The 10,840-nt window shown below is 30.6% G+C and overlaps 1 non-coding gene across 1 annotated transcript; it reads left to right on the top strand.

Moving 5' to 3' along the window:
• Window positions 1-641: 641 nt before the first annotated feature.
• Window positions 642-748, top strand: LOC141675829 (small nucleolar RNA R71). The gene has a single exon (XR_012556461.1). It is a non-coding gene; the product is annotated as a small nucleolar RNA R71 (small nucleolar RNA).
• Window positions 749-10,840: the final 10,092 nt, after the last annotated feature.

The following is a 10,840-nucleotide window of genomic DNA, read 5'->3' as shown; positions in this document are numbered from 1 at the left end:
AGGTCTTGATAGAAACCGCCTGACTCTTGCACAACAGCTTAAGTTCCTCAAAATCAGCACTAGTAGGTACAGCTGCACTTCCCTGTTGAGGATATGATTGCCTTGTAGCATACTGCTGTGGTTGCTGGAATCCAGGTGGGTTAAACTATTTACTCACTCCTTGCTGATATGGTGGCTGAATAGCATTCTGATTATTCCCCCAGCTGAAATTTGGATGATTTCTGTTGTTAGGATGATAGGTCGCTGGCACAGGCTGCTGTTGTCACTGATAATTATTCACATACTGAACAGATTCGTTGACAAGAGAACACTGATCCGTAGCATGAGAACCTGCACAAAGCTCACAAACCATAGCTATTTGATTAACTTCATACGTAGCCAGAGAATCAACCTTCATTGATAGCGCTTGGAGCTGGGCTGCAATAGCGGTGGCTGCATCAACTTCCAGAATACCTGCTACCTTGCCTGACGTCATCCTCTGAGTTGGGTTTTGATGCTCATTTGCAGCCATCGTCTCTATAAGATTATATGCCTCAGTATAGCTTTTAGCCCATAAGGCGCCTCCAGCTGCTGCATCGAGCATGGGCCGAGATTGAGCCCCCAAACCATTATAGAAACCAGTGATCACCATCCAATCCGGCATTCCATGATGTGGACATTTTCTCAACATTTCCTTGTAGCGTTTCCAAGCCTCGCACATAGATTCTGTAGGTTGCTGCGCAAACTGAGTAAGAGCACTCCTCATAGCAGCAGTCTTTGCCATCGGATAAAACTTCACCAGAAACTTTTGCGCAAGATCTTGCCACGTAGTGATGGACCCCGCTGGTTCAGAATGTAACCAGTCTTTAGCCTTGTCCCTCAGTGAGAATGGGAAAAGCCTCAACTTGATAGCCTCATCAGTCACGCCATTATACTTAAAAGTGCTGCAGATCTCAAAAAATTCCTTATGTGCATGTTGGGGTCTTCAGTTGCCGCTCCTCCAAAGGAAACAGAATTCTGCACCATCTAAATAGTGCCCGGCTTGATTTCAAAGGTGTTAGCTTGAATAGCCGGATGAAGGATGCTTGACTGAATGTCATCAATTTTAGGCCGAGAAAAATCCATAAGAGCTGGATCATCTTGAACAATACGATCTCCCATATTTACTGGTTCTTTCTGCTCAGTTCCTGAATCCGAATCCTCAAAATCTAACTTCTCCGGAATATCAAGAACTTCGTCTGTCTCCTCAGCTGTATCTAAAGTCCTCTTGCGAGCACGAGAACGAGTTTGCATAAATGCTTGCTAAAGTACCTGAAACACAATCGGAAAAAATAAGTAACTACTACGTCCTAATCACTGAGTCCTAATGACCAATGATGGTAAGTACATAAATTAAACAAATACGCCGAGTCCCCGGCAGCGGCGCCAAAAACTTGTTAGGGCGAAAACACGCGCTAATATTCACGCAAGTATACGCGTTCGCAAGTAATATAGAATACTTTCTAGTTCGTTCCCTCAGAGACTCAGACTAAATTATTGTCTAATTAAACTCACTCACCAATGTATGATTACTTCTCAATGTTAAGATACTAACACTTAAAATTGTTGTTTAAATATTAACTATAATTAACTACTTAATTAATCACTTAACTAACACTTCAATTTATCAATAATAAAACACTCATGAGATCACAACTTCATTATTACTTCCTTCTATAGTCATTGTTATTACCCTTAGCATGTGACAGTGATGATATTAATCGAATAACACGAAACTGATAAAAGCCAACTTTCATTGTACTAATACCATCCTACCAAGCATCCACAATTAAGATAGAAGTTGAATAGTCATCAATTATATTGAGTTCCCATATGTCTACAGAAATTGACAACACAACGATTTAAGCACAAGTTATTCCTTTTGATTACATAGGGCAAATAAAACTGTTAGAGTTACCCACTAATCATGCACAACGTACATGAACCTATGCTAGCATGGCAAGTTCTAAATCTCAAGATCCACCGTCGCTTCACAAGAGATTAACACCCTATCTTATATGTTCGCGACGCACATAAGACGAATACGCACAACCAATACTAGATATCATGCAATCATCACACACTAAAGTATTAAACAATTAACTAAAGAATTCCATAATAAATCCGTTGCAACCCCATGATCACGATTAGCCCATAATAGCACTTATCGTCATCATGGGTTCATATGAAATCATGATAAACAAACACAAGAAAATAATAACTAAACTAATTATATTAAAACAGAGTACGTCACAAGAGTAAATAAGTTCAAAGCAAGAAAACTAGCATCCAACGTTACAACGAAACAAGAATCACAGGAATATATGCTTCCTCTTCGTTGTGGTGTGCTAAATCGGTCTTCTTCCTTATCTCCTTCGCTCCTTGCGTAAAAACACAATCTTCTTCAATCCACACTTGTGAAAACGTCTCAAATCTACTTATATAATAGTCCCATAAAACTCAGATTACATAGAAGTGGAAACCAAACAGAAGTAGAAGTCCTAAAATAATTTGTCTTTTTTCCCGACCCTGCGCGGCCGCTCAGCAATGCTGAGCGGGCGCTCAGACCTCTACTGGAAAAATTCTGATTTCGCTCCGTTTCTTCGCCGTAATCTGCCCGTTTCTTTCCTCTCGCAATGGTGAACACATGCCAAGGCTTATTCTTGATGATTCCTCCCCCGAAATGCAACTAAAACCCTGAAATGCATAAACACTAGAAAAACACATCAAATACACAAAATACTTGATTTCAAGACACCAATTTAAGCCATTTTAAGACGTTCTAAGTGGTATAAAATGCCATTTATCACGGTGCTGCTGAACAAGCAATTGCTCACCCTTGCAGAATATCTTATATGTATTGCAGATACCTAGGAGATTCTTGTGCGGTAGTCAGGGCAGAGTTCCAGCTCCCTTTTGGTGTCAGGCTCCTCTGATGTAGTTGTGCTCAGACCATATAAGGTCTGTTGAGTTGCTGTGTTAAGTCAGCTGCGTCAAGATGATTGTTGTAAGTTTGAGTTATGTTAGTTGAGTAACTTGAGTGATACTTAAACCTGGAAAAGGTCTTGGTAAAGGGGTCGTAATCATGTATTATTAATGAATTATGATTGTTACTATTGTCGTTGATGACGTCAACTCCTGATCCCGGGGTTGAGGCCGTCACATAAGACACCCAATACACACTTCTTTTGGTTGTACAATCTTAAGCAAATTTCTTACCATCCTTTCTTTAGACAACATAGACAAGGCTTGATAATTAGCATGGCCTAGACGAGCATGCCATAATTTTGAGGAATCTTCTGAGCTCGTTAATAGATGCTCTGGGTTTCCAGTATAAATTATCAATTTATACTATTAATTTGGTGACCTTTTAATCTTCTTTAACAACTTCCCTTCTTTACCATAAACCCAAAAAAACTCCCCGCTATTTAGAATCTTAATTCTATTTTCTAATAGCTGGCCAATACTTATGATGTTACTAGGAAGATTATGGACAAAGTATACCTCATTAAGAATGCGTTCCTGACCATATTTGCATTTAAGAACAATTGAAATTCTTCATTTGATTTCAATAGTTTATCCATCTCCAAATTTTACTCGTCCCATGACTCTTTCATCAAGTACATTAAATTTTAATTTATGTCCGGTCATGTGATTGCTTGCACCGTTGTCGAGATAGCACAAGTTGGACTCTGAATGTTTACTATCACCATCTTCTACCAGATTCGGTCTTACGTTCCTTTCATCGACAACATATTCAAATCATCTCTGTTATGCTTGGCCAAAAGGAGGGCTGGTTCATTGTCGTCCATTTGTACTAGGTTAATTAACTTCATGAAATCTTCCTTTATTGTTGTGCAAGACATGCCTGTACTATAACAAGATTAAGTCATATTGACAACCCTAAGATTTAATTGTATTATAGTCTATATCTGTATTTTATATTGTATTACTCGAGTCTGTAAAAATGTTAAAGATTAGACTGGAGTATTTTTCTATAAACAGTCTCAAGCCTAAAAATAAACTCTGGAAAAAGATCAACAAGATCATGTCTCAGAAAAAAGGTGAAGAAGCTTGGAGTTGAATAAATCTGTTTTAGGACAAATGTTCTAAGTTAAGTTATCTACAAGTCACAGATCAAGTCATATATAGAAGTCATTCGAGAACTCCAGAATGACTTATCGAGAAGTCCAAATTGGCATATATAGAAGTCCTAGAAATATGGATAAGTAAAATGAAGATATGAAGATTGGAGATATTGATAAGTCAATCTCTCATTAGAGATCTCAGAGATATCTACAAGTCAAAATATATATAGAGATCTCTGAGATATCGCCAAGTCATTTTGCATATAGAGAACTCAACGATATCGACAAGTCAAATGAAGATATGAAGATTGGAGATATCGACAAGTCAATTTCTCATTAGAGATCTCAGAGATATCAACGTGTTAAAATACTTATAGAGATCTCAGAGATATCGAAAAGTCATTTATACATGCAGAGTTTTGGAGACCTCGACAAGCCAAGTTCACATATAGAGAACACAGATACCGCGACAAAATAAGTTCACTTATAGCGAACTCAGAGATCTCGATAAGCCATTATACTTATCGAGATGTCAGATCTTTATACAACAAAATATAGATCTCTATATGAACCCCAAGTACAGAATGCAGACAAGTTAAATATTCAAGATTATCAATTAACAAACAATCTAATCACTTAGATTGAAAAGTCTTCAAAAGCAGCTTAAAGAGTGCAAGATCGAGGGCCAAGATTAACTGACAAAGGAAAGTCACTGACCTACACGATTTGCAAAGATTCACTAAGCCAGAAATGGATAGCTTTAGAGATAACTTAAGGTAGTGTTTAGTACATCTTATTTCATGCTGTATAAACCTGTGTTTACAAATCTATAAAGTAAACACTGATCCTTTATTTTAGATGTAACAAACATATCTAGATTTTTTTATAACTCACTCTAGATAGAAGCTGAGTTCTTTACTTATAAAAAACCCTGAAATTTGTAGCAACACATACTTAATTTTAATACAAAATTAAGTGAGTTTTGAAAATACTTTGTTTGTTGTGCATGCTTTATTAATTCTGTTAAACACAATATCTCTACAAATTAATCTGCTTTGTTCACCATCCACAATAGTTTGAAAAAGGCTAAAATATCCAAAACACATTCACCCCCCTGTGTTGTATTCAATATCTAACATTTATTCATTCTAGTCTTTCAACAATGAGCAATGAAGTGCGCATATGAACTAAAGTTGAAACATCTCACTCTACTCTTGTCTCGAGTCACTCGACATCTATATCTTGATGATTGTCCATATGTTGCTCCTTTGTTGTTGCGATTAGCCATTCTTCTCTTATCAACATCAACTTTCGTTCGTGAGTTTTTCTCTTCTGCCATTCTTCTTCGGCGAGTATTAATTGACTTTCAGTTTTAATGATTTTTTCTTTCATTCTCTCTTCTAGGGCTTGCATAAAGACCTTCATTTTAAAAACCAAGCTGTGTAATTACTCCTCGCCAGCGTTGGGTAACTCAACCTATACGACCATCCCTTTGCCTTGTTTATATCCATAACTGACGTCACCATTGAATCTCACGAAACCTAGTTGTTTTGATACCAAATATTGTATATATAAATATTAAATATATGATATAAAACCAAAAGTAACACAAAAGTTTTGTTCAAGATGTTGATTTTAGTCATTCACACAATACAATATATGTATATATAGAAAAAATTACATAACAAGGAAAGCTAAAATGAGGGATCACTCAACAATTAACTCCTAAAAATACTACACTACTACTCTTATAAACTCAACTTCCTAAAAATCTCTCCAAGATACCATAACAACCAAATCATTCAGACATCTAAGATAACTCGAAAATCTGTAGACATTAATTTTATTTCAAATTTGAGATTCATAATCCAACAAAATTAACCATACGAGGGGATGGGATGCATCGTGACCCATTTTTCAAGTACGATGCAAAATAATTTTTTGAAAGTATGTGTAGATCAAACTTATTTGTTATTAAGATGTGGTTGCAAACTGCATTTAACTCAATTTTGATATTATATTTTAATTTAACACTCTTACTCACCAGATCTTGTTCTTCTCGTTGTCTGCTTCTCCACTTAGCCGTGCAACTGAGATTGTAACTGTTTTAGAATGATTCTAGTCGGTGACACTGACACTAAAATGATGAAAAAATAGATACAACAGTGAAAATTGTAACACATATTTTGGTCATTTTTGAAAAAACTAATTTTAAGGTATTATTAGAAAGTAATTTGCTAGAAAATTCCTGTTACTGTAATTTGCAAAAAAAATGATTTTTGACATGAATAACTTAATGATTCCATTTCAGTTTTTTTTTAAAATTTTTGTGGATTTCTCCCCTAGCTAGTCCTAACTCAGTGCAGCCATGCGCTTGCACTAGTTATTATTAGTACTACCTCGTCCTACAATACTATTTTTTTTTTAAATTTTATGCTTATTAGAGCATCTCCAAGCTCATCACGTGTTAGGTATAATGTATATGTGGCAGTCTAATATACCTAATATCTAAAATTTTGATCACTCCAACATAAGCTCCTCTTAGGTATATTTTTAGATCACTAAAAAAGGGCACACTACATTTATTGAATGGACTCCCATCATCTAAATCAAGTACATGTCAACTTTCATGCTTAAAATATGGTTTAACCTAATACTATCATATGTTCTCTGTTATAAATAATTTTTTATAATAAATAGCATACTACTTTAAATAATTTTTAAATATTATTTAATTATTAACCAAAATAAAAATTCTAATATTATATTATAATAAACTATGGTTCATTTAAAAATTATATATATATATATATGTAAGTAATGTTTATTAATTTTATGTTTTTTATTTTTAAATATGTTATTATATTTATAATTGTAATAATTTTTTATTTTATAATATTTAATTTAAAATATTTTCATAAATATAAAAAAATAAAAATATTGTCATTAAATATTTTTGATTTAAATATATGTTTTATTTTCAATTGTATTAAATATAAATAGCCTAAATTAATTTTAATTGTATATTTAAAATTAAAAATAAAATAATATTTTGAATATAACTAATAAATATAACTAATACCACTTGAGTATAAATCCTTGCAGGTTCAATAAAATTTTAGCTAATGTTGTTTTAGCTAACAAATTTAGTTAATGCCCTTGAAGATGCTCTTAGTAAAACATAAATTTAATGATAAATTTTCACTTATACCCGTCACAAATGCATGAATGTAAACTCTTACTCACCCCTCATTAATTATTAATTTTTATACAATAATTTTGAAATAATGTCAACATATTTACCAGAGAAGTTAACTTGTGAGATTTTTTTTAAAATAGACTACTATTGTGGGAAAAGAGTAAGAGTGGAAGTACAAATACCCTACTTGAGGTATCCATTAACAGGAAAATAGTCAAGAACATAAATTAATATAAATGAACAAAACATATGAACTTTCATATTTACTACCAGTATAGACCAGTTAAGAACATGGATGGGATATAATATAATGTAAGGATGAATGAAGTAAGTTGATTTATGCCATTGCAAACAAGTTCATACACTCATACACATGGACAAGGCTATATAGGGGTCAAAGGTAGCCATGGCCCCATTAGGGTTGTCCTAATATTGGAACCTATATTTTTTACCTATATTATATAATTCTTAAAAAGTATATTTTATTATATATTTATGTGAATTAAAATTTTTCCACTTAACAAAAATATTTGGTCGCCCACTAAAAATTATTTATCACTATAAAATCAAATTTCTAATTATTAGATTTTTTTTATTAATATATTATACCAAATTCAAAAAAAAATTAAACAAAAATATGCATATAAGCAATTATACTATTTTTTAAAAAATCGATTATGGAAGTATATCATTAAGGTAAAGGTTAATTTACCTCTTTTGAAAAAATAAAAGTTTTCAGGTCTTCTTATCCCACAAATTCATACCACACTTATTCATTTTTTGTACAATAGAGAGCTAGCGTTTAATGTATTATCAGTTTTTTTAATTAATATTGACCCATTCAGATAGTCAATTTATCAGTTTTTTAATTAATATTAGATAGTCAATTTTAATTTGATTATTCATATAATATTTTTCTTGTTCTTGTATAACTTATTCTCTTCTTCACAAGTATAATAAATAAAATATAACACATTTATTGTTTAATTGAAATAAGGGATTAAAGATGACCTCAGCCTACACTAGTGAGGTACAAAAATAAGTGAGTGTAATATATCGGTATTTTTTTGAATACAAGGGGAATGAGTTGTGTTTATATTTATAGATTGACCATTAAAATTTTACATTACAAAATGTCTTAATCTCATATAATTTTCAGGACATCCTAAGGCCCAAATTTCTCTTAAAATAAATTATCCTGAGCTTGCAGGGATGATAGGAGGTTTGATATTTTAATTTTACTAGTTTAAAACTCGTGCCATGTACACACTTATTTTAAGATAGTATGCTATTTATTTCAATTTTATTAGATTTTTTTAAGCTTTATATTATTAATTTGAATTGAACTGGTACAATGTATTTTAGTTGATAAAGGTAATTGGTTTTTTATTGATAATTATACTATCATTATTTTATTTTATTAAATAAAATTGTACATGTAATTGTTGGAAAATACAGCGGTTTGGTTAAAAAACTAGAAAAAGTAACATGCTTTACATGAAGAAGTTGGTTGGTTGGTTTTTAATAATTACAATGTTGTTATCCTTTTTTTTATATAGACTTGTCCAAGTTATTTTTGGAGAATAAAATATTTTAATTTGAATAAATGAAAAAGTTAATGTGATTTGTATTTTACTTGAAAAGGATATGATTAGTTATTAATTATTATTTCGTGTTTTTTTTTTTGAGATGGAAATTTTTTAGTTGTAATAAACTGAAAAGCTAACATGTTTTTAATTGAGAAAAATAATTGATATTTTAGTTGAAAAAAATATTTTTAAGTTATTAAAAATAATAATGTAATAATATTATAAATAAATGACCGAAAACCGTTAAATCAAAAATTTCAATATTTCGTCCATTATATATTACTAGTCTAAAACCGGTGCAATGCAGGGACTTTTTATAATCTTACATTTTTTTAAAATTTTAATATGAATTTAATTCCAAAATTCTTTCATTTAATATTTTTGAATGACATACTTTAATGGTAAATATATTAATCAATGTTCATGACATTTTTAAGATGAGCTATCTAAAAAAATATTATTACTCATTCAGTTATATATTTTTATTGGTGTTTCTACGTGTGATCATAACTTTTTTTTAATTGAAAGTTAAGTTAGTTTAGATTAACTTCTCTTCATATTCGAATTAATAGTTTATATCATTTTGATTTAACTTGAGGTTACCAAATCTAACTTTAGTTTTATTATAATTTTTTTAACCTGGATCAATATGATCAATTGCATAATGTGTTTTTAGTCTCAATGAATAGTATAATTATTTTATTTTAGCCCCGTTCAATATATAATTTTATTAGCCCGAACAATAATATTTATAATTTTGTTTTAACTCAAGACACATTATACCAACCAAATCCAACTAATTATATCTAGTTTTTTTAAATTATTTTAGCGCGGATAAAAAAATAAATTTGTTTTAAGTCTGATGAAAAATGTAAATTATTTAAGAATAAATAATCTTTAAATTGGTTGATATATTAAAGATCAGTTTAAAATTTAATTGAATAAAAATAAAATTAGTATAATAAATTGATTTGAATATCAATTTGAATAATATAGACCTCATTATGAATTAGAATTTAAATTGGTATAAAAGGTTGACTTTAATATCGATTAGAATAATCTAGAGTTCATGTTAATTAGAATTTAAATTAATAGAAATTGTTGACCTCAATATAAATTAAAATTTAAATTGATAGGAGACTTTGACTTTAATATTTACTAGGATAATATAAAGTTGGATATGATTTGGAATTTGAATGTGTACATGAGTTTCACTATAATATCAATTAAAATTTAGAAGACCGACCATCCAAACTTTACATGTATTTGATTTTTGGGAAAATGGATTTTTTCGTCACCCAACTTATCGTGTTTTTGGAACTTACCATTCAACTTAATTTTTTTTATTTTACTCACTAATGTTAGCTTCATATTTTTTTAGTCACTAACTATAGGTTCAGATTTGATTATTCATTTTTTGTAGCATTATTAAAACATAGTGGTAGTCTGTAATATTTTAATGATTTAATATATCTCTATATCTTTATGTATAGTACACCATATGTCACGTTTACATTGGCTGATAAGAGTTTAACACGCATTTTAAGGCTCCTAAAAATGTAGTTTCATAAATTATTTTAACTTTTTTTCTTCTGAATAATAATTTAACGTTTAAATTTTTATATACAAAAAGAAAATCTTAAAATAAGTTATAAAATATGTTTGTAAAAGAAATATCTTGTGAGAGTTGTTTGATTTAATACAAATTCACATTATTACAACTTTATTCTATTTTTGTGTTTATATATATACTTGTTTCACGATTTTATTAGAATGGATGTGTTTATAGTTTTGATTTTGGGTCCGGAGTTGCAGAGTTGTGATTAATGATTTCATTGGGTTTTTGAAAGTGTCATTTGGTAAAATATTGATATGTATTTTTTTAATGTTTTTAGTACTTTATGATCAGTTTGCTAATTTGATTATATTGAATTATTTATTTATTT

The sequence above is a fragment of the Apium graveolens genome, chromosome 7 (assembly GCF_009905375.1).
Source record: "Apium graveolens cultivar Ventura chromosome 7, ASM990537v1, whole genome shotgun sequence".
Classification (NCBI taxonomy): Eukaryota; Viridiplantae; Streptophyta; class Magnoliopsida; order Apiales; family Apiaceae; genus Apium; species Apium graveolens.
Note: the sequence above shows the minus strand (reverse complement) of the source record. Positions and strands in the feature narration are given on the sequence as shown.